The sequence below is a fragment of the Oryctolagus cuniculus genome, chromosome 11 (genome assembly GCF_051225735.1).
Source record: "Oryctolagus cuniculus isolate XC-2025 breed Fujian yellow rabbit chromosome 11, ASM5122573v1, whole genome shotgun sequence".
NCBI classification, from domain to species: Eukaryota; Metazoa; Chordata; class Mammalia; order Lagomorpha; family Leporidae; genus Oryctolagus; species Oryctolagus cuniculus.
Genome location: NC_142877.1, coordinates 120,798,668 through 120,822,007, shown reverse-complemented (window position 1 = coordinate 120,822,007; position 23,340 = coordinate 120,798,668). Strand labels below are relative to the sequence as shown.

At 54.2% G+C, this 23,340-nt stretch overlaps 1 protein-coding gene and 1 long non-coding RNA gene across 12 annotated transcripts in view; one reads left to right on the top strand and one right to left on the bottom strand.

Moving 5' to 3' along the window:
* PPARA (peroxisome proliferator activated receptor alpha) overlaps window positions 1–23,333 on the bottom strand; it is a 69,997-nt gene extending 46,664 nt beyond the window's left edge. For 3 of the 11 annotated variants that reach the window (XM_070053050.2, XM_051828150.3, XM_089307745.1), the window contains exons 1-2: window positions 23,157–23,333; window positions 22,079–22,149 (exon numbers count right to left, since the gene is read on the bottom strand). The gene's annotated coding sequence lies outside the window, so the exon portion shown is untranslated. The other 8 variants (XM_089307743.1, XM_051828149.3, XM_051828154.3 and 5 more) reach the window with 5 other exon arrangements.
* LOC149123658 (uncharacterized) lies at window positions 156–21,116 on the top strand. The gene is made up of 2 exons (XR_016216404.1): window positions 156–2,261; window positions 3,143–21,116. It is a non-coding gene; the product is annotated as an uncharacterized LOC149123658 (long non-coding RNA).
* Window positions 23,334–23,340: the final 7 nt, after the last annotated feature.

Below are 23,340 nucleotides of genomic sequence, written 5' to 3'. Positions count from 1 at the left end.
AGAAGCACCTGGCTCCTGCCATCGGATCAGCGCGGTACACCGGCTGCGGTGCGCCGGCTGCAGTGCGCTGGCCGCGGCGGCCATTGGAGGGTGAACCAACGGCAAAGGAAGACCTTTCTCTCTGTCTCTCACTATCCACTCTGCCTGTCAAAAAAAAAAAAAAAAAAAAAAAAAAGAATCCAAACATGGCAATAAATGCAGCAGGGAAGTATCATATATAAATTGTCCTGTTTGTTTGCTTTTTGACTTTTAATTTGGAGGTAATCTCACTTATAGAAACGTGATAAACAAAAAGTAGCATAAACAGCATCGTGCCTGCTTTCATGATGGCTGCCAGCTACCCTGTTTGCTCTCTCTTCATAGGTATGGATGTGCACACACACGACGGCACTTTAAGGAGTTTGGGAAAATGCAATGCAAAAGTTCATTTTGGTGCCAAAAATTCTGAATTCTGACATGCATGCAGCCAAAGGGCCTTCCAAGAGATTAGGGAAAGACAGGCATTGACACAGTGGTTATGATAGGGGTTAAGACACCCATATTCTGTATCCTAATGCCTGGGCTCCATTCTTGGTCCCAGCCCTAACTCCAGCTTCCTGCCAAAGCAGACCCTGAGAGGTGATGTGATGCTCCAGGGAGTCAGGTCCCTGCCGTTGGATTGAGTTCCTAGCTCCCAGCTTCAGCCCAGCCCAGGCCTGGCCATTCTGGGCATTTAAGGAGTGAACCAGCAGATGGGAGCTTTGTCTTTTTGTCTCTCTGCCTTTCAAATAAAAAAAAGATGGAATATGCATACTATGCGTGAATTTCAATATTTTTGCAACAAAATAATTTATTTTAATTCAATTTTCCCACAAGCTTTTCAAAGCACCCTCCAAATGTGTGTAGGTATTTGAGTGTGAACTTTGCCCCGTTCCCATAAGTACTGAACTATACATTTCCTAAGCATAAGGGTGTTCTCCTACACACTGTGGTACGCTCCCCAGTGTTAGCATCAGAGAATCAAACCTCTGCCACTCACTTTGAAATTCTGTCAGCTGGCCCAGCTTTGTCCTTGAGGGCACTCTGCCCCCTCCAATGCAGGATCGAGTTGAAGGTGAGGCACTGCATGTCATGGCCATTCCCTTTTAACCCCAGCCACTTCCACAGCTTGTATCTTACATGACTATGGCATTTTTAACATGTACGGTTCCAGATCTGCTCTTTTAAACAGAATATAGACACTGCCTGAACATCTCCTGGAAGTGACTTGGGTCCAGTAGGACTCTGTGTGGAATAACTCATTTGGAACCTCCACCTCAAGGTGTCTCACATCCCACTCTGAAGCTTGGTTTCCAACCAGGCTCCGGGCCTTTGCAGTGATGTATGCTCCCTGGGCTTTGTCAGTCTGCCAGCTGAAAGTGCGAATACGGCTCTCCTATTTGAAACTAGCAGTTCCCAGAGCTACTTAGCTTCCTTGCCGATTTAACATGACAAATCAAAGGACTCTAAAAACACCATCATCCAAAACCCCCACATAGGAGTGTGAAAGGAACGGCTACAGTGTCTGCCTGGTCACACCGATCCTACGCTTCAGGAGCTGACCATGGAACAAACCCTGCTCTGGAGAAACAAGGAGAAACAATTTAAAGAGACAAGAACACTAAGGGAACAGAAGCAAGCTATTAAAGCAAAAAATGCAACTCTCTGCTTATAAAGGAAAGCCCAGCATAAAAACAAGAGAAACAGGAAAACTGCCACATGTTGACTAGAAAGATCCAGCGCCAAGGCCCTCAAGGAGACACTCAGGTTCCTGGGGTCACTGATGACGCAACCATATTGGGCCCACAGCAGGAGCCACAGCGTTTCCTGTCAGCAGGTGCCCCGTGGTCACCCTGTCTGCAGGCACCGGTCTCTGGGGCCACAACAGTGGTGAACATGCCTTGGCCCTAACACACCCTGCTGTGACCTCAATCTTTCATGTCTGCACACAGTGACAGCTACGGACCTTGGGACCACTTGGTTTGCAAAGGCTGTTTTCTTTTCCAGTGACTCACATCCACCCTGTAGGCTCCATCTGGCTGCCGCCACCTGAGCTCACAGCATCGTTCCTTCTGGCCCGGCCCTCCCATCCCCCCACCCCCAACCCCAGCGCCTGTCGTCTCCTCTCCCAAGAGTCTCCTGCACGGCTGCCATGTTCATCATCCGGAGGAAAGCTCTGCTCATTCTTCCTCCTTCAGAGGGACTCCTCCGAGGAGCATGCTTCCAAGTACCTGGATTTGCAGGTAAGGAAAGAGACGTCACCCAAGGTGAGGCAGCTGCTCAGCAGGCAGACTGGACCCAAGTCAAGGCCACTGTGTCCCCAGGCAGTGCAGTACCTTCCTAGCTCACTGCCTTGCTTGCCAGGCCCAGCCCAGGCCCTCAGTAAGCCCTGTTGGCCTCATCACCGACCTGTGGTTCTGCCCTTGACCCTGACACCAGCCACAGGGAGTCTTTCAGCAGCTAAATAAGAGCAAATGCCAAAAGCCCACCCACCTCACTCTGCAGCCGAGACCTCACAATGGCCCGAGGCCTCCAGGATGACCTGTGCCACATCTACCCAGGGACAATGTGTCTCCCTCTCGAAGACAGTCCTGCAGTCACACCTCCTTTTTGATCCTCCAGTGAGCTTGGCCGGCAGCCCACTCTACCAGGGCTCTCCTATAATCACTTCTGCTCTGCTGAGCTCTCACCTGGCCTGCGTCTAGCCCTCCCCGACGTGTAATTCCTCCTCTCCTGGCCAACTTGGACATCCTTGTGGTGGCCCTCACCTTTCCCGGGCTCCTGACCCTCAGCTGCTCTTTGCCTGCTCCTCCTGCTGCACCTGGCATCTTGCAACACATCAAGCCACAAACACAGGGCCTGCTCGCTATCTACCTCCTCCCCCCATGAGAACAGGTGTTTGTGGGTTTGCACTCACAGCTGCACCCCCATGCTTAGAACGATGCCTGGCACAGAGAAGGCACTCAGTAAATATCCGATGATGTGTGATCCTGAAAGAATGAATCTTCTCTCCACTTCCCTCAGCACACTTGTACTTTGGCCAAAATAAACCACCCTGCATTTGCCAGACCCTCCCCATGTTTTCCCGCCTCCATACTTCACATCATTCCTTCTGCCTCGGCAGGCCACCCACTCTCACACATTCAAGAGGAAGTTCAAGTACTTTTCCCAAAAGCCCCCCGGATCCCCTGGCTGGAAGAACCTGGTTTCTCCTCTGAATTGCACAGGTACTGACTGTTGCCCTTCTGGCCAACTAATCACTAACTCCTTGAAGCGGAATTCCCCTCTGACAGCGCCCTCCACCCCATGAGGCAGGTGGTCACTGCTGACTGAATGAGTCAAATATGGATAGTGAATTCTGAACACTGTTCCCTGTCTTGCTCACAACTCTCATCTCAAGTCATGAACCTGTGAAAGGAGCCTGTCCACAGCTGCTGCCAGAGATGGAAGGACAAGAGCTGACCACAGAACAAATTCTTTCTGAAAGAAACAAGGACACATGCAAACAGAAGCAAGCTGTTTCAGAGAAAGAGGGAACCTTCTGCCATAAAGTTCTTGAAGGGAGGGAGCTTCCCAGTGACTTACATCGTCTGTTATCAGCTGTGTGTGTCAAGTCAACATGTCAGACATCTGCACGTGCTGGGCATCACTTTCAGATCCCTAGCCTGGCGTTTTTCCAGCACTGAGTGGTCCCTTCCATGAATATGGTATATCTGTTTCTTTGGGCTGTATATCTCTTGATAATGTGGTCAATTTTCTGAGTAAAGATCTGACCTATATTTTTAAGGCTTATTCCCAGGTATATAATATATACACTTTTTTTTTTTTGACAGGCAGAGTGGACAGTGAGAGAGAGAGAGAGACAGAGAGAAAGGTCTTCCTTTGCCGTTGGTTCACCCTCCAATGGCCGCCGCGGCCAGCGCGATGCGGCCGGCACACCGCACTGATCCGATGGCAGGAGCCAGGAGCCAGGTGCTTTTCCTGGTCTCCCATGGGGTGCAGGGCCCAAGCACCTGGGCCATCCTCCACTGCACTCCCGGGCCACAGCAGAGGGCTGGCCTGGAAGAGGGGCAACCGGGACAGAATCCGGCGCCCCGACCGGGACTAGAACCCGGTGTGCCGGCGCCGCTAGGCGGAGGATTAGCCTAGTGAGCCGCGGCGCCGGCCCTATTTTTTTAATTTTATTTATTTATTTTTGACAGGCAGAGTGAACAGTGAGAGAGAGAGACAGAGAGAAAGGTCTTCCTTTTGCCGTTGGTTCACGGCACCGCGCTGATCTGATGGCAGGAGCCAGGTACTTATCCTGGTCTCCCATGGGGTGCAGGGCCCAAGTACTTGGGCCATCCTCCACTGCACTCCCTGGCCACAGCAGAGAGCTGGCCTGGAAGAGGGGCAACCGGAACAGAATCTGGCGCCCCGACTGGGACTAGAACCTGGTGTGCCGGCGCCGCAAGGCGGAGGATTAGCCTAGTGAGCCACGGCGCTGGCCAATAATATATACACTTTTAATCTTTAATTGACTTTTATTATTTAGAGCAGTTTCAGCTTTACAGAAAAACTGAACAGAAAGTAACAGCACTCCCACCTCCTTCCTTATCCCCACCACAGCTTTCTCAATACTGCGTTCTTGCACTGGGGAGGGGCATCAGTTATCACTGAAGAGCTAGTGCTGATATATTACTATTAAGTAAAGTCCACAGTTTTCATTAGGGCTCACTCTTTGTGTTGTAAATTCTATGGGTTTTGACAGATGTATAAGATGACCATTGTACCATTCAGAGAGTTTCACTGCCCTAAAAATGCCCTGTACTCTAACTCTTTGTCTTGTGTCTCCCTCCTTCCCTCTGAGTCACCGGCAAACACTGGTCTTTTCACTGTCTCCATAGTTTTGCCTTTCCAGAATACCATTTAGTTGGAAGTCATGCTTATACATTGGCTTTTCAGTTTTCGTGCTTCTGAATTTCAATCTAGAAGAGGGTTTTCATAGCATCCATGAATTACATCTTGGATTTTGGTGATGGATTGGGTTAGCAAAGTATTCTCCAATACACTGGGATAAAAAGGCCTTATACAAATGTTTGAGTATTCAGTTCTCCAGGTAAACAATATTTTTGTTAATAATGTAAGTGGCCAAAATTTTTCTAAAGTGGCTCATATGCTTTACACTGCCCTCAGCAATGTAAGAGTTCTCTGTCCACATGTTCATACCCCGTTGGTCAGTTGCCTAGCCATTCTAGTGGGTGTTAGTAGTGCTCTCCATTAACAGGTGCTACCTACTACTATTGGTTCGCAGTCACCTGAAGGCCAGTGTCACTGAACAACTTTTCAGATGCTTACCTGCCACCCACTCACACAACATGCCCTTTGTTAGAGAGTTAGTTCAAAATTTCTACTCATTTTTAATTTGGCTGTGTATTATTATTGAATGGGAAGAGTTCTTTGCTTATTCCAGATACAAGTCCTTCATTGGCTATGTGCTTTGTGATTATTTTTATCCAAGTCTCTGGCTTGACTTCTCGTTTTCTTACATTTTGATGAGCAAAAGTTTATGATTTTGATGATGACCATCTTTTTATAGTTCATGCTTTTTCAATCATTTAAGAAATTTTTCTGGAAAGTTTATGGTTCTAACTCTATGACCCATTGCCATAACAGCAGTGGTAATTATTATATGATAATGCATTATTATAAATTAATATAACATGCTATATAATATCATTTGTATTTAGTAATTATTTTTCTTTTCTATTTGATGTGAGATGAGGGTGGGCCCAGCATCATTTGTGGAAATTATTATCTTTCCCCACTGAAATGACTTGACACTTGGCTCAAGATCAACTGACCACCTACATGTGGGCCTGTTTCTGGACTTGTTCTTCTGTCCCACTCATCTGTTCATTTTAATATCAACACCATGCTGTCTAGATTACTGTGGCTTGATAAAAATTCTTGATTTGCCTAAGTTCTCCAAGTGCTTTGCTCTTTTTCAAAGTCATTCGAGTTACTCTCATGTCGCTCCCCCTCTTCGTGGAGGAACGACACTAAACCCTGCCTAGGCTTCATATCCAAGTCACGGCACCATTATGTCGCTCCCCCTCTTCGTGGAGGAACGACACAGGACCCTGCGCTGTTCTTTTGTCTGCTCGGCCCTCCCCGGGTTTGCTGCTGGTTCTTCCCGGGTTGGCTACCGACCCTTCCACCTCCGTGGAAGGGCGGTTCCCCCTGCCACTTTCCCCACTTCCGCGGGGGAGCGGCACACCGCCGGCCGGCTCTCTCGGGGGCTGCTCAGGTGTTCCTTCAGATAGATGTTCCTCGTGCATGTTGTCTCTCTCCTCCTTTATAGTCCTCTTCCACCAATCCCAACTCTGCTACCCACACGCCGAGTACGCTGCTCTCCTGCAATCAGGAGCAGGTCCTACAGTTTATTGGTTGAACTGGAGGCAGCTGTGTAGAAGCTGTTTCCCTTCTCAGCGCCATATTGTGGGAGAGCAGATGCATAGAATAAGTCTTAATTCCAGTAACAGTCTAGTCCGAGTTGCTCCCCACACTCTCAGACCTTTGCCTTTCCACATAAAGTTTAGAATCAGTCGTCAAGTTCCACAAACAGGCATGCTGAGATGGGACTTCAGCTGCTACAAATCTGGGGGCGATTTTAGGGGACGGTGGCCATTTTAATGACAGTGAAGAGTGTGATATAAGTTGCCACTTGTTCAGGTTTAAAATTTCCCTCACAATGTTTTGTGGACTTTAATGTACAGGTCTGATATAAATACAGAAGCATCTCATCATTTGAAGCATGATTACTTTTTAAGAATTTACCCAACACTCACACACTGAAAACCTTTCTCACCGTCTCTGACTTCCATTGTTCCCATTCAGGAGTGAGTTCTCTGTCCATTATTGCCCCTTTGAAGGTAATATCTATTCTTTTGACTTCCAGCTTCTTTTGAGATTATCTGTTTTTTTTTTTCAGCAATTTTATTATAATTTATCTAGGTTTGGATTTTTTAAAATTCTGCTTTAGAGCTTTAAGAGTTTGTACTTGTGACTTGCGGGTCTCTCATCAGTACTGGAGAAAACTTCAGGCACTATCTCTTCACATTTGCTTCTGCCCCTTTCTTTCTTCCTCCTCCCAGGGTTTCAACTATATGTAGGGTAGAATTCTTCAGTATACATTTGCACTTCCATCCCTTTGTCTCCGTGACTTATTTTACCTATTTTTTATGATCTGCCTTACAATTCACCAGTTCTCTTTGTAGTTGTGTCTACTGTTTTATATATTCATAGAGCACATAATTTTGTATTTTCTATTTTTTGTACTTTTTAGCTATGTCATTTATATTTGTTTATTTTCAAATCCATGTCTCTTTTAAAAATAGAATTTCTTGTGTTCTACCAAAATTCTCAGTCTCGGGGTAAATGTTTGGCCTTGCAGTTAAGACACTGGTTAGCATGCCTATATCCTGTTGGAGTACCCAGGTTCATATCCCAGTTCTGGCTCCCAGTTCCAGCTTTCTGATGATGCAAACTCTGAGAGGCAGCAGGTGATGGTTCAAGTGACTGAGTCCCTGTCCATTCATGTGGGAGGCCTAGACTGAGGCCTCCAAGCTCCAAGACTTGGGCTAGCATGGCACTGGGGAGTAAATTCGTGGATGGGAGCTTTTTCTCTGTCACTCTGTTTCTGAAATTTTAAAAAGTTATCTTTCATCTTATTGAATTCTTCTTGAATTCAGAGATCATGTCTTCTAAGCCTAATATTTAGAGTCACGTGGACCTGTGACTGAAAACCACCTGTTTTTCTGCTGGTTCAGGGGTCTTCTTGCCTCCCACACTTGGCTGATTTTGCTGTGTGGTCATCACTACACAGTTCTGATGCACAAGAAGGATCACATAAGCAGAAATGTGGGGCGTGATTTTAACAATCCACGGGGGAAATTACAACTTAAATTTTTCTGTTAAAATATTTAAAACATTTACTATTGGCTGTAAATGCACAGGGAAATGAAAAGGTCAAGTAAAACTCATACGCGGTACACTGTAACCTAAAATATCAGAAACTCTGAGAATCCAAGCTCTTCAGTCTTCTGTAAAAACAGCAGCTTGATCGGGGCACTGCACCTTCCCACCGCGTCACCTGTGAACCGGAGCAAGCACCTTCTCGCACCTTTGAGAGCGTCAGACTCCCTTTCAGTCCACCTTCCAGCCTCTCATCCTGTGCACTTCGACGCCACGCGTTATCTCTGTAAGCTCCTGCACAGTGCCGGGGATCACTTGCGCTGCTGCATCCCCAAGGGTGAAGATCACGGCCAGCTTCCTCAGCTGTGTGGCAGGTGGTCATCACTGCGCAGCCACCTGCACTGGTAACACAGCTCTTTCTGTAACTCCACTTGTGTTCAAGTCTAATTTTACTTCTTGCATTATAGCCTGCTGGTTACTTTTTGCTACTCTCTTTTTAAAAATATTTATTTATAAGACAGAGAGTCAGACAGACAGAGCTCTCATCTGCTGGTTCACTTCCCATATGCCCCAAAGGGCAAGGGCTGGGCCAAGGCAGAAGCTGGGAACTGTGAACTCAATCCAGATCCGCCACATGAGTGGCAGGCACCCAACTACTCGAGCCATCATCACCACCTCCTAGGGTCTGCCCTGGCAGGAAGCTGGAGTCAGGAACAGAGCCGAGCCAGGAATCAAAGCCAGGCACCCTGATGTGGAACACAGGTGTCTTAAACCAGCTCATTCCCCGCCAGGCTGAGCGTGCACTCCCATTTGCTGCATTCTCGTCTTTTGGGTCAATTCTTCTTTTGTTCCTTTATTTAAAAAAAAGATATTTTTTCCACTTATTTGAGAGGCATCGAGACACACAGAAGAGAAGCAGATAGAAAGAGTTCCCATATACTGTTTCAATGTCCAAACACCCAAATGAGGAGGAGAAGGGACTGAAGCCAGAAGCCAGGAACTTGATCCAGGTTTCTCATGTGGATGGCAGGACCCAGTGACATGAGCCATCCCAGCTGCCTCTCAGTCTATGTTAGTAGGGAACTGGAATCAGGAGCCAGAGCTGGGAATTGAACCCAAGCACTACAAGGGTCGCTGGCATCACAGAAGGCATCTTAACTGCTAGGCCACGGCGACCCCTGCTCATCCACTTGCGTAAGTTTATCACTGGGAGACAAGCAGGCAGCTCAACCCCTGTGGCAACCTGTGTGTGGCCTGACCGACAGGCTCAGGGACCAATCACAGAGCAACTCTGAAAGAAGTGATGTGACTGGCCGCTGCCTATGATGCAGATGCGCATGTTATCTGTATGGCAATTGGTGGACTGGGAGCCAGCGGCAGCACTTGAGGACAAATTTGGGCTGTGTTGTCAGGGAGCGGGGGACAGGTGTTGCTAAGTAAACTGTGGGAATGGAACTTCTTGCATAATGCAACTGTGCAAAGTGAGGGCACCTTGTATTGGAAAGCTGTCCTTAGGGAAGGGATGTTTAGCCTAGTGGTTAAGATGCCACATCCCATTATCAGACCACCTGGTCTGACTCCCAGCTCTCCCTCCTGACTCCAGCATCCTGCTAATGCAGACACTGGGAGGCCGTAGTAATGGCTCAGGTGACTGGGCCCCTGCCACCCACCTGGGAGACCTGAATTGAATTCCTGGCTCCCGCCTTCAGCCCAGCCCGACCCCAGCCACGGTGGGCATCTGGAGAGTAAGCCAGTGCACAGGCAATCTCTACCTGTCTCTGCCTCTCAAATAAGTTTTCTAACATACTAAGCAGTTCTTAGAAGCCCACGATAAGCTCTGCAAAGAACACTGATTTGCTTCTGCCAGGGGTCTGAGGCCCTAGTGATGTGAGACCACCTTAACCCAACCACAGGGCTGCGACAGGTCAGGACTGGACTGTAGGCCCTGCCCATGCAGACCCTGCGCTGGGTTATCCAGGTCACCTGTACTCTGGGTGCAGCTTTTTTGGGGTCTGAACTCAGAGTATGGGGGAGACCAGGGTCTGCCTTCTCTGTGGGGGGCTTCACACACCAGTTTTGTTCCTCACCATGAAACTGCTACTCAGGCCATTTCTTCCATAGACTGACCAGACCCCAGGGACAAAGTGGCCCCCAAGTGGCCCCAAATGTCAGGCGTCCACCCCCTCCACACTACGGCACCTCCTCACGACCTTGTGAGCACCCCACCGCCCAGACGAACCATCAGACTTTGTCTAGCCTCTCACGGAGGCCTCCAGACTTGCCCTGAGCCACCGCGGAGCTGGTGCTCCCTCCTCTGCCGCCGGCAGCCCAGCCAGCTCCACGCTGTGAAGCGGCCAAGAGCTCGGGCCATTTTACTTCTGGGGCACAAGGAAGGATGCCGGCCTTTTCAGCAAAACCCACAGAGTGCGGTCCAGGACAGTGACGTCACTGCTACCTGCACGTTCTCCTCGGAGTCAGGCAATGTTGCTCGCCTAAGAGCTTCCTAATCAAAGTGCCGAAACAATGTTAGAACAGGAAAACTGTTCCCTTTCCAGAAAGCACGGGGCAGCTTCAAGCAGAGCAGAGGGCCACATTCTAGCAGCCAAGGGCACGGCCCCCGCGGGCTGCTGGGAAACAGGACGATCTACCCGGGACAGCGGCAGGGTGGCGGAAGCTGGCCGGGAAGGCCTCCCCCCGGAACGCAGCTCCCTCTCTGAGCCCTTCCTTCCTATGATCGGGGACCCGGAGCCGTGACAGTCCACAGGGCCTCCACCCACTCGCAACCCAGGCAGCCACAGCCCGAGGGAGAGAAAGAAGGCAGGCAGGGCGCCTGGCCACTCCTGCCCACCATCTCCACCCCAGTCCCTACACTCACGGCTCACCCCATGGGCACCAGTCACGACTCCTCGTCCTGGATGTCACAGATGAACCCTCAGGAGACGTGGCCTGACACTGGCCCGGTCTCGGGCAGCCTCGGCGGTCCACAGCTCCTTGAGCAAGTGTCAGCTGCCACAGGATGTGGAGCACCTTGAAGGCAGGAGCCATGGGGTGGCCACCCTGTGACAGCTCCCAGAGGGTTTGCACCTGAATCAGGGCTTGGGGAGGCGTTCCCTTGTGTGGCAGAATGGACACTGCAGACATCATTAAGGGGCTATGGTGGCAGGAAAAATGTGTCCAAGTCCTAGCGCAGAGAACTTTAGCATGCGACCTTATTTGGAAACAAGGTCGGAGCAGAGGTCATACTGGAGTCCATCAGGCGTCCTTATAAAAAGGGGACATCTGGACACAGACACAGCTACCCAGAGGGGAGTCCACATGAAGACGGAGGCAGACCAGGAGCCATCTGCAAGCCACGCAATGCCAAGGGCGGGTGGCCAGCATCACCCAGGGCGGCAAGGAGAAGTGGCAAGGGGCCTCCCCCAGAGCTCTGCAGGGAGCATGGCCCTGCCCACTCCTCTGCCTCAGACCTGGTGCAGGCGGGCCCTAGAGGCTGAGGATGGCCCTGGGCTGGCAGCCAGCACAGAAGGCGGCGGGGACCGGAGCCATACACCTTTCAAGGATAGGCTTTACTGCAGGCAAATTAGACAGCAGTAAACCTGACCTGAGAAAGACAGTGCCTGAAACATTCCTCCACTGCCCGGGATCCAGGGTCCAGAGGCAGGTGGGAGGCTGGCGCCCCAGCACCCCGTGCCCTGACCCTGCCGAGGGGGAGGGCGATGTTTGCAGACTCCTGGCAGCCAGCCCCTCCCCCGCATCACGGGGCTCGCAGTCCGGGCAAAGCGAGAAGCGGCCTGTACCTGAAGACCCCAATATGGCCCATTCCCATTCTCCCAGAGGAGGCAGGGATCAGAGGCTTGTGTGTGTCTAGGAATACTGTGCCTCATTCACTTCCTCGGGGCTAAACAGGGTCGAGCTCAAGTGCACACGAGCCCACTCTCATCCTCCGAGGCTGCCATCGCCTTGTGGGACTGGGACGGAGTCCCTGCTCCGAGGGCCTGTCCACTTTCCGGTGGGAAAGGAAAGGCAGGCGCCGTAACGCCATGCACGGTGCTGCCTGAACACAGGTCACTAACTGCGTGATGAGAGCTAATAATCACCACTGGGATTCTGCTGCCCCGGGGGTCAGGGCGTTAATGTGAGCACTTAATGCCCTTAGGATCTTAATCAGGAGAACCTAGACGGGTTCTAGATCCGCAGGTAATCTGTCCTCACTCTCCCTCCTTCGGTTCCTGGAGTGGAAGGAAACTCCGAATTTTGAAGACAAATGTTCACTGAGCTGCACCCTCCATCCCCACCGAGCCCTGTGCAGGCTCGCAGACGCAACCCCCGGCCTCTGCTCACCCTTAGGGGCTGCAGGCCACAGGCGATTTTCCCACCACAGAGGGGGTCCGCACTGCTCATGCAGAGGGGTGCTTTCTGTGCAGGGAGCTGTGCCTGCGTCCTGCTCCGCTTCCCCACGCCCACGACAGCGCCTGCTGCACAGTGGCAGCTCAGTCAGGAAATGCTTGCTGGCCAAAGGCGGGAACTTGGGAATGACCGATGGCCTCCAGCCACGGAAGTGAAGGCACAATCTGTCAAATCAGAGACACAGTGGCCATCAAGCACCTCACAGACAAAATTCCTGGCAGGCTCTGTGAACGAGGTGCTGTGTGGTCAACCTGGAGGGAAGCTCCGCTGAGGGTACCTGGTGGGAGCCACGGCCTCCCCAGGCCAGCCCTGTGCACCTGCCAGCCCTGTGCACCTGCCAGCAAGAAGCTCCAGCGGGGGGGGGGGGGGGGGGAGGCAGTGTCAACTTCTGATCCAGCTCCCTGCTAATGCACCTGGGAAAGCAGTGGAAGATGGCCCAAGTCCTTGGGGCCCTGCACCCACATGGGAGACCCAGTAGAAGCTCCTGGCTCCTGGCTCCAGCCTGGCTCAGCCCTGGCTGTTGTGGCTATTTGGGATGTGAACCAGCAGATGGAAGACTGGGCACACTGGTGCCTCAGCCTCTGGTCTGCAGGATGTCCCCTGAGAAAGCCGCATCCCACGCTGCCCCTCGGACACATGCACAGTAATGCTTTGCAGGAACAGCACCAGGCCTCAAAGCTCCGATCCCTGCAGGCAGTTTAGGGAAGTATCTGATCTCAGGGCCGAAGCGGAGACGAAGGGCATGTGTCCTCGCATCAGCTGAAGCTGCACAGTGTGTGTCGCTCCCCCTCTTCGTGGAGGAGCGACACAGGACCCTGCGCTGTTCCCTCGTCTGCTCGGCCCTCCCCGGGTTTGCTGCTGGTTCTTCCCGGGTTGGCTACTATCCCTTCCACCTCCGTGGAAGGGCAGTTCCCCCTGGCCACATTCCCCACTTCCGCAGGGGAGCGGCACACCGCCGGCCGGGTCTCTCGGGGGCTGCACGGGTGTTCCTTCAGCTAGATGTTCCCCATAGATGTTCCTGGTGCATGCCGTCTCTCTCCTCCTTTATAGTCCTCCTCCGCCAATCCTAACTCGGCTGCCCACACGCCGAGTACGCTGCTCTCCAATCAGGAGCAAGTCCTACAGTTTATTGGTTGAACTGGAGGCAGCTGGGTAGAAGCTGTTTTCTCCTCTCCCAGCGCCATATTGTAGGAGAGCAGATGCATAGAATAAGTCTTAATTCCAGTAACTTAGTCTAGTCCGAGCTGCTCCCCACAGAGGAGAGCAGATGCATAGAATAAGTCTTAATTCCAGTAACTTAGTCTAGTCCGAGCTGCTCCCCACAGTGTGAGTGAAGAACCGGACGGGGGGCAGTGTAGACAGAACGCCAGCCCTTGGAGAGGGGGAGTCAGCCTGAGGCTGGCGAGTCCATCACCAACAGGGCCCATCCATGGTGCCCACCACCACCTGTGCACATGCCTGCATGCCCTCTTTACAGGTGAGGAAACCGAGGCTTGGGCCACTGGAGAAATCCATCAGAGGCTGAGAGCTGCACCTTGTCCTGCCTCTGAGGCCCAGCTGGGGGCTAGTGCCTGGACAGGGCAGTGGCACGAGGCTCAGGGAGGGGGACAGGAAGGTGGCGGGCCACGTCGGGAAGCAGGCAGTCGGCCAAGTTGGAGCTCATGAAAGTGACGGTGAAGGCCAGATCCAGGAACCAGCGCTGGAGGAGGTTCGCCTGTGAGGGCCTGAGGACAGAATGCAGCGGGTGAGGCCACTCGGGGTCTCCCGCACAGCCGTGTGGGGCAGTGCCCTGGAGAAAGCGGCAGGGGACGTGCCATGCCCGTGTCCCCTTCTGTTCTGGCCCCTCGGGTTTCGTTGCTCTCTCATCTTCCAGAGGCTTCATTCTCGGAGAGGGTGTCCTACATCTGCTATCAAATTCCAGCAGGTGTCTCTCTGAAATACCTTCCAGAGCCCACCTTGAGAGCTAGTGTCTAGCCCAGTGGTTAGGACACTGGTTAAGGTACCTGCGGCCCACCTGGAGGACCTGAGTCCCTGCTGATGCGGGCCCTGGGAAGGCGTGGTGATGGCTCACCCTGCCCACCATGAGGGAGAACAGGATTGAGTTCTCAGCTCGTGGGCATCTGGGGAGTGAGCCAGCCAATGGAGGGGGCTGAGGGGAGTCTCTGCCTCTCAGACAAACATGGAATTTTTTCGAAAGCCCACCTCTGAGTTCATCCCCCCAGGCTGTGTGCTCTTTCCGTCTGCCTTGGAGAAGTGACGGGGGCACGGCTGCCTCCTGGCTCTGTTGCCCGCGGAGTTCCTGTTTGTGCTCCTCTTGCGCCTCCACGGCCATTAACGATTATCAGGTGTCCTTGGATGTGGTTAAATATTCACCGCCGCGTAGACTTCTGACCCGGACACTAAACGCTGCCTGTGCTGGCTGCATCTGAGCAGAGACTGGGGCGGGGGAAGCCGGCAGTGTTTGATTTCAGGAAAACACCGCGCCGCTGTCCTCTCAGGTCCGTGTCCCGGGGCACACTCTGTACTTTGTCCACACAGGCCTGGGCCTGGGCAGGAATCAGACAGCCCCCCATAGCCACTGTCTCTAGCTGAGAGCTGCAGCCGCTCTGGCCCCCCAGGGTTCACAGCTGCACGGGCACACCTCCAGCACATCCTAACCGCCACGGCCGGCACAGACCCAGGCAGCCCAAGCGCTCCCAGCCCTGTGTGCCTTTGCCATCGCTGTCACCCACCCCCTTTCCTCCAGGGGCCATGACCCCAGCCAGGTGCACTGGAGCCCTTCACCTGAACTTTTATTTCTAATGACTCATCTCTTCTCGGACTCCTCATTGAATAAAATAGATTTGGCTTCTTATTTATTTGGGAGACACAGAGAGAAAGACAAAGCAATAGATTGAGAGAAACAGACAGACAGGGCTCACACCCACTGGGTCACTCCCCATGTGCCTGCCACAGATCTTGCTGGGGCCGAAGCTAGGAACTCAAACCAGTTTTTCCCACTTGGGCCATCACACTGCCAGAAGGTGGACCTGGGAGTGGAGCCAGGACTCCAATGCAGGCGCTCCTATTTGAGATGCAGGTGTCCTGACCTACGTCTTAACCCTTCAGCCAATCGTCCTGCCCTGTGCTTATCTTTACGACTTGAAAACCACAGCAGTGGAATGTCTCACTTTCCAGGACAGGCTCTCTACAGCAAGTTTGTCAAAGGAAAGAAGAGACTGCAGGTCAGGGTCTGAGCGTGGGGGCGCCTGCCTGCTGTGAAGGGGTGAGGCCGAGTCCCCTCGCCTGCACCTGGGGACAGGCTCTGTAACGCTTTTCCAAGTGGACCTGAGAAAGGACGATCACAGCACTGAGCAGAATACAGCCGTCAGAGACCGTCAAGTCCAAGAGCACTGGGAGTCCCTATGCTTCTGCGGTAAACAACCTCCACAAACTGCCATGATTCCACCTAACCCTGGGTCACGTCCCAGCTCTGCCCTCAATTCCACTCCAGCCTCCTGCTACACCCTAGGAGGCAATGGCTTAAAGACATGGGTGCCTGCCACCCATGGAGGAGACCCAGGTGGAGTTCCCAGCTCCTTGCTTTGGCCTGGCCCAGCCCTGGGGCTTGTGGACACAGTGGATGGAAGGTCTCTGTGTCTGCCTGGCTCTCTGTCTTTCAAATAAAAACAAACCAAAACAACAACAGAAACCTCCACTGCAGAAAAGACACAGAACTAGAATGTGAGCGGATGGTGAACCCAACACTAACCTGGTAGGCGAGCTGTCAGTGCAGCCTAGAACGTGTCGGGCTTGCGTGTGCGTCCCGTGGGCCGGCGCGTGCGTCACACTGGCAGCCTCGTAGGCGTCACTTTGTTCAGTGAGGAAGGCTGCCTAGAGATGCTTCTGAAATCCCCAGCCAGAACATCCCAGTTCACACGGCGTGAGAGGGGACCGCACTGCACACCGCCAGCCTTGGCCTCCACGACTGTGCCGCCTGCTTCCACTAACGTCACAGACCTCTAAAGAAGGGGACGCAGCCCCACGCTGACCTGCGGACAGCCAGGACTCTTCCTGAAGCTTGCGATTTCTCACCTCACTGTGGTTACTGCATTGCCATGGACTCTGTCCACTACAAACAGCTGCGAGGCAACTTGGCGCCTTGCTCGCTCTTGTTTTTTTTTTTTTTTATAAAAGATTTATTTATTTATTTATTTGAAAGGCAGAGTTACAGAGAGGCAGAGGCAGAGAGAGAGAGAGAAAGTCTTCCAACCACTGGCTCACTCCCCAAAGGGCCACAATGGCTGCAGCTGCACCAGTCTGAAGCCAGGAGCCAGGAGCTTCTTCCAGGTCTCCCACATGGGTGCAGGGGTCCAACCACTTCTACTATGGTCTAATCCTTTCCCAGGCCACAGCAGAGAGCTGGATCAGAAGTGGAGCAGCTGAAACTCAAACCGGTGCCCATGTGGGATGCTGACACCGCAGGCAGCGGCTTTACCTGCTGCACCACAGCGCCGGCCCCCTCACTCACCCTTAACAACGAGAAAGCTGGGCTGGGGTGTTGCGGTGTCGTGGGTCCAGCTGCCACTTGTGGTGCCAGCATCCCATACAGGGCACAGCTTGAATCCTGGCTGCTCTGCTTCCATCCAGCTCCCTGCTAACGCGCCTGGGACAGTGGCGGAAGATGGTCCGAGTGCTCAGCCCCCCGGCCCCCCACCTGGGAGACCTAGATCGAGTTCCTGGCTCCTGGCTTCAGCCTGACCCAGCTGTGGCCGAGGCGGCTATTTGGGGAGTGAACTAGCAGATGGAAGGTCTCTCCCTTTCTGCCTCTTCCTCTCTTTCAAATAAAATTTTTTTAAAAGTTTGTAAAAAGCATAAAAAAGGGGTGAGGAAGAGGAGCTACTGTGCACATCTACCTAACCCTCTTCTAGTCTCAAATCAGCCACATGAAGCCATGAGTCCCCAAGGCACTCTCAGTGCTTACCACCCAAAGGATGCACTTTAAAGTTTACCTGTGGTCTCTGAACAGTGCAATGCAAAGAACTCTCCCCTCTCTCTTTTTTTTTTTTTTTTTTTTTTTTTTTGACAGGCAGAGTGGACAGTGAGAGAGAGAGACAGAGAGAAAGGTCTTCCTTTGCCGTTGGTTCACCCTCCAATGGCCGCCGCGGTCGACGCGCTGCGGCCGGCGCACCGCGCTGATCCGATGGCAGGAGCCAGGAGTCAGGTGCTTTTCCTGGTCTCCCATGGGGTGCAGGGCCCAAGCACCTGGGCCATCCTCCACTGCACTCCCTGGCCATAGCAGAGAGCTGGCCTGGAAGAGGGGCAACCGGGACAGAATCCGGCGCCCCGACCGGGACTAGAACCCGGTGTGCCGGCGCCGCTAGGCGGAGGATTAGCCTATTGAGCCGCGGCGCCGGCCCTCTCCCCTCTCTTTGAAAATCTCTACCAACAGAGCAAAAGAGAAGCAGCCAGATAACTACGATGCCCTGCAACGCAGAAAATAGCGAATCCGTGCTTTCTCTGAATTCTAGGCACATCTCATCTCCACCACTGAGGCACGAGTAGGCCCTTACCCTACTGAGTGTGAGCACATCCCAGCTCCCCAGAGTTTAGCCAGATCCCTTTCCTACTAAGTCACTTGTTTGGAATTTGAATCCTTGGTCTTGCAGAAGAAAGAGCAGGAGAAAAAACTTTTACTTATTTATTTGTTTATCGAACGGCAGAGTGAGAAAGAGGGAGAAGCAGAGATCAGTCTTCTGACCACATCCACTGGCTCATTCCTCAAAGGCCCACAACAGCTGGAGCTGGGCCAGGCCAAGGCCAGGAGCCAGGAACTCCGTCTGGGTCTCCCATGTAGGTGACAGGGACCCATGTGCTGGAGCCGTCACTGCCGCTTCCCAGGCGTGCGCGAGCAGGAAGCGGGACTGGAAGTGGAGGTGCGACTGGAAGCCAGCGGCTGTGATGGGGGTGCGGATGTCCAGCAGCCGCTTCCCTGCCAGCGGTGAAGAGGCCCGCACCGCCTGTCAGGACGCTCCGGGCAAGCCTCGCTCTGGCTCCTGATCCCAATGTCCTGCTATTCAAGCCCTGGGCGGCAGTGGTGCCTGCTCAGGTGATTGACTGGGTTCCTGCCACCTGACTGGAGACCTGGGCTGAGTTCCCAGCTCAGCCCGGGCCACTGTGGGCATCTGGGGAGTTATCAGTGGATGAACGCTCTCGCTGTCCCTCTGTCTCTGCCTCTTGAATAAATAGAATTAAAAAAAAAAAAAGAAACAACATTTTATTTCTCGCTCTCTCTCTCTCTCTTTTTTTTTTTTTTTTTTTTTTTTTTTTGGCAGGCAGAGTGGACAGTGAGAGAGAGAGACAGAGAGAAAGGTCTTCCTTTTTGCCATTGGTTCACCCTCCAATGGCTGCTGCGGCTGGCGCACCGCGCTGATCCGAAGCCAGGAGCCAGGTACTTATCCTGGTCTCCCATGGGGTGCAGGGCCCAAGCACCTGGGCCATCCTCCATTGCCTTCCTGGGTCACAGCAGAGAGCTGGCCTGGAAGAGGGGCAACCGGGACAGAATCCGGCGCCCCGACCGGGACTAGAACCCGGTGTGCCGGCGCTGCAAGGCGGAGGATTAGCCTACTGAGCTGCGGCGCCGGCCAACGACATTTTATTTCAACAGATCCTCAGGCCATCTCGTTGGAAGTCTATTTAATGCATAATATTTGCCAAACTTAGTTACCAATAAAATCATTTCTACCGCAACCACCGCTTTCCCAACACCATTGCAATGGCGGCCCCAGTGGTGCCCAGTGGGGACACCTGCCCAGGCCTCAGAAGAACCGCTCTTGCCCCAAGGAAGCCACAGAAGCTGGGGGTGTGGGAGCCCTGTCGCTAAGGGACGGGGGTAAGCTGCCAGCTACAAAAGCAGGGCAAGTGGGGCAGAAGTGACCAAGACACACCCTCCCCCGGCGAGGCGGACCTAGGGGGGAAAGCCGGGCCCTCGAGGAGCCCCAAGGCAGGGCAGCACTCAGCCATGGCTCCACGCGCAGGTCTGAGTGCAGGCAGATTCACCAAGCCCGGACTTCAGCAGACGCCCTGCGGAGGAGGGGCAGACGGTGGCATGGGGACACAGGCAAAATGTGCCACACCAAATCCTCACGTTCAAAACCAACTGGAAGCACTCGGCACGGCTTGGGTGCGACTGGCGGGGGACTCGACAAGTTTTGGGTATGTCTGAGGGCGAGAGTGTGAAAGGTCACAGAATGGCCAGGGCAGAGGAACCGGGCGGGCGGACCTGGCTGGGCGAGGGAGGCAGGCGATCGAGCAGGTCTGCGTCCCCACGACACCTGCAGCGTGCGCAGGAACTCCATTTTCTGGGGGAGAAAATAACGGTTTGAGGAAGTGCAGGGAGGCCTCCCGCCGGGCTGGAACAGCAAAGGGGCTAAAACCCAGAGCTCGCCACTCACGTCCTAACAATGCCTAGCCCCAGACTGCCTCCTCTTGCCCACACCAGACCTTTCTTTTTTTTTATTTTTTATTTTTTTGACTGGCAGAGTGGACAGTGAGAGAGAGAGACAGAGAGAAAGGTCTTCCTTTTTATGTTGGTTCACCCTCCAGTGGCCGCTGTGGCCAGCGCACTGCGGCTGGTGCACCGCGCTGATCCAAAGCCAGGAGCCAGGTGCTTCTCCTGGTCTCCCATGGGGTGCAGGGCCCAAGGACCTGGGCCATCCTCCACTGCACTCCCGGGCCACAGCAGAGAGCTGGCCTGGAAGAGGGGCAACCAGGACAGAATCCGGCACCCCGACTGGGACTAGAACCCGGTGTGCCGGTGCCGCAGGTGGAGGATTAGCCTAGTGAGCCACGGTGCCGGCCTCCACACCAGACCTTTCAAAGACCTCATCCTATACCATCCAATCAAATGCAGCTCAACTACCAAGATCACCGCACCAGGGCACCCCCGGCCAGCGCAAGGGCTGCACGAGCTCCTCTTCCAAGTCCCAGAACGTGGCCACACGTGGGGCAGGAGCAGAGGACACGCCGCCAGCCTGGGGGACTGCCTGTTGGCCATGGAGCAGACTGGAAGCTTCCAGCGCACGGCGCAGCTCAGGGCAGGCCAACGACTCCGACACGTGGAGGAGACAAGTTCTTTCCGATTTGCCGCCTCTGCTACTTAGTCCTCACTTCAAACCTTCCTCTCACCAAACTGGAAAATCAGATTCTGAGCTGGGGTTTCCCCAGCCACGCGGCCTGCAAGGTGACCTCGCTCCCCTACGTAACTAATAAGGCTGAAGGGACAGATGCCATGCCTTGTGAAACACTGACTCCATCCCAAGCCACGGAAACCAGAAAGCGCAACAGAGACCCTCACATTCCAAGAGAGCAGCCTCAGGCCACTTGCACTAACTGCAGGGCCACACCCTTAGCATGCCGTGAAGCTAAGACCCAGCCACCTGGAAGCAAAGCCACACATCCCATTTGCCATGAAGAATTTCCCCACTCACACACAGTCTATGAAAGGCAAAAGAGAAAAATTGGCATGTTCAAACTTTATTTTCGACAACGAAACATTGTGATTAATGTGTTTTTAAAAGGATTATTATAAATCCATGTATATATATATGTATGTATACACACACACGTATACATATACATATATATAAAACACAGGCGCTTATGGGCAGCAGGCAAGAGAAAGGGCCCAGGTCACCAACCGCCAACCCAACGCACAAAGCAGCCCTGCCAAAATGTCCCCTCCCTGCCCACCTGCCCCTCACCCTGACCAAGGGTGACAATCTGTGAGCTTTTGTCTATACTCTAGTATGGAACCCAGTTTCACCAGAGGTCCGCGGGGGTCTCGTTCAACACTGGGCACAGTAGCCCACAGCAGCCACTCCGGAAGTATCTACATGATGAGCCGATTTTAAAAGTCTGTGGAAAGCGGAATTAAAAGTTCACTTTACAAAAAGAAAAGTCTGAAATCTGTGCATATGAAAGGCTTTCCAAGAGTGCGTGGAAAACGCCCATTATGAGCAAACCACGCACACGTTTCACATCTTCTCAGTTTCGGCTTTCCACAAACTTTCTGAAGTAGCCTTGTCTCTACAGGGACCGGCTAAATAATTATTGTATCTAAATGTAATGGAGTATTAGACAAATGCAGGCGCATTTCATTCACCTGGAAGCTGCGTCCGGGGATGAAGCAGCCACAAAGTATTTGCCAAGAAACACAGTTTCCACGCACGCACGCAAGGGGCTGCTTTATGATGCTGGTGGACCTTGGTCAGGCGTGTCAGACTTGAGCAAACAGAAAACCTCCTCCTCCACCGTCAGTTCCCGAGCTTCTGCTCCCAGTCCTGGAGACCGCTGTGGGGTGCGCAGCGACCACGCACACCCTCCCACACCAGGCCTGCGGCTCTGGAGCTGACCCCGACCCCCAGGTCACCTGCAGTCTCCCCACACGACAACAGCCCTTCCCCAGCGCCCGCTGAGTAGCACTGCTTCTCAGAGTCACCGCATCTCCCTGTGAATCACAGGAAAGCAGCCAGCCAAACCCACATCAGAACTCCCCAACTCAGAACCCAGAAGCAAACCTATCCCGGGGTCTCCTGGGACACAGGGAAAAGACATGAAAGCTTTGCATCACAAAGAAACCATTAACCCCCAAACTTACTGCAGTGGAAACAGACCCTTCCATACCTCACCCTGGAGACTGAAATCAAACTCTGTTTACCTTCGGTGACACCGCCTTGCTTCTGAGCTTGTCACTTCTCCCAGAGGCAGGGCCCGGGACTCCAGCCCTGGCTGAGGAGGGACAGGACGAGACGGTTACAATGTGTTCCCTGGATGCCCCCCAGCCTCCGGCCCTTGCAAGGGGAAAGTCACGGTGACCCTGCCTTCGCCCAGGGTCGTTCTCAGTGAAGCCCCGTGCTCCTCCTCCCTACCAGCCAGCAGCCCTGCGAGCGGGGGCGGGGCGGGGGGCGCCCTGATTCCCTTGGGAATGGGGGTGGCAGGGGTCGCGGTGCCTGTGCAGACCCAGCCGGCCGAGAGCGCTCCACCTACTGCCCAGTCCTGGAGTTTTCTTAGAAAGAACCCTGACATTTGGGGCACATCTCTTCAACTTTTTTTTAAACAGGGGTTTGGGTAACGTGGGGGCGTGCCATGGTCCCCCCACCAACCAGGGTGGGCGCTGGGTAGAGCCGACCCCCCCTTCCCAACCTTGCACCCGCTCCAGCGGGCCAGGCCGGACCGGTCCCGAGGAGCCGCGGGAGGCCGGGGACAGGAAAGACACCTCGCAGCCCAGCGGAACCTGCCGGGGAACCCGCGGCTGCCCACGGCGCCCGGCGCACAGGGGCCCAGGCGCGCGACAGCAACCGCGCGCGCGTGTCCCCGTCGGGCTGCAGGACGGCGCGCACCGGCGCCGAGAGTCTGTCCGGGACACGAGTTACCTAGCCTCGGGGGTCCCTGGGGGTCTCGAAAACGCCCCCAGCTCTGTGACACTCGAACTCCACAGCGCACCGACGTCCCCGCCGCGGGCCTGGCCTCCCAGGGGACACCGAAGGACCCAGCGTCAGGAGGTCTCCGGCTCCGCCGACAGCCTCGGGCGCTTGGAGGGGCACCGAGCGAGAGCGGCCCCTGGTCCCGGGACCCTACTCGGGTCCCCGGCGAGTGCCCTCGCCCCGCGCCCCCGGGCCATGCGCATGCGCCGCCCGGCCCCTCCCGTCCGCGTCCGCCGCCCTCTCGGCCCGGGGCAGCAGAGGCCCGGCCCGGCCCGCGCCGCGGACCCCGCTCGCGCCGCCCACCCCCGGCACCTGGGCCCGCGGTCCGCCGCCTGCTGGTCCGCGGGGCGAGCGCCGAGGGAGGCGGCGCCAGGCCGGGCGCTAGCGGCCGCCTCCGCCCCGCCGCCCCTTGCCCGCGCCGTGGGGCCGCCGCGTCCCGGCCCTGCCCGGCGCCGCCTCCGCCCGCCCGTGCCAGCCGCGCCCCGCCCGCGCCACG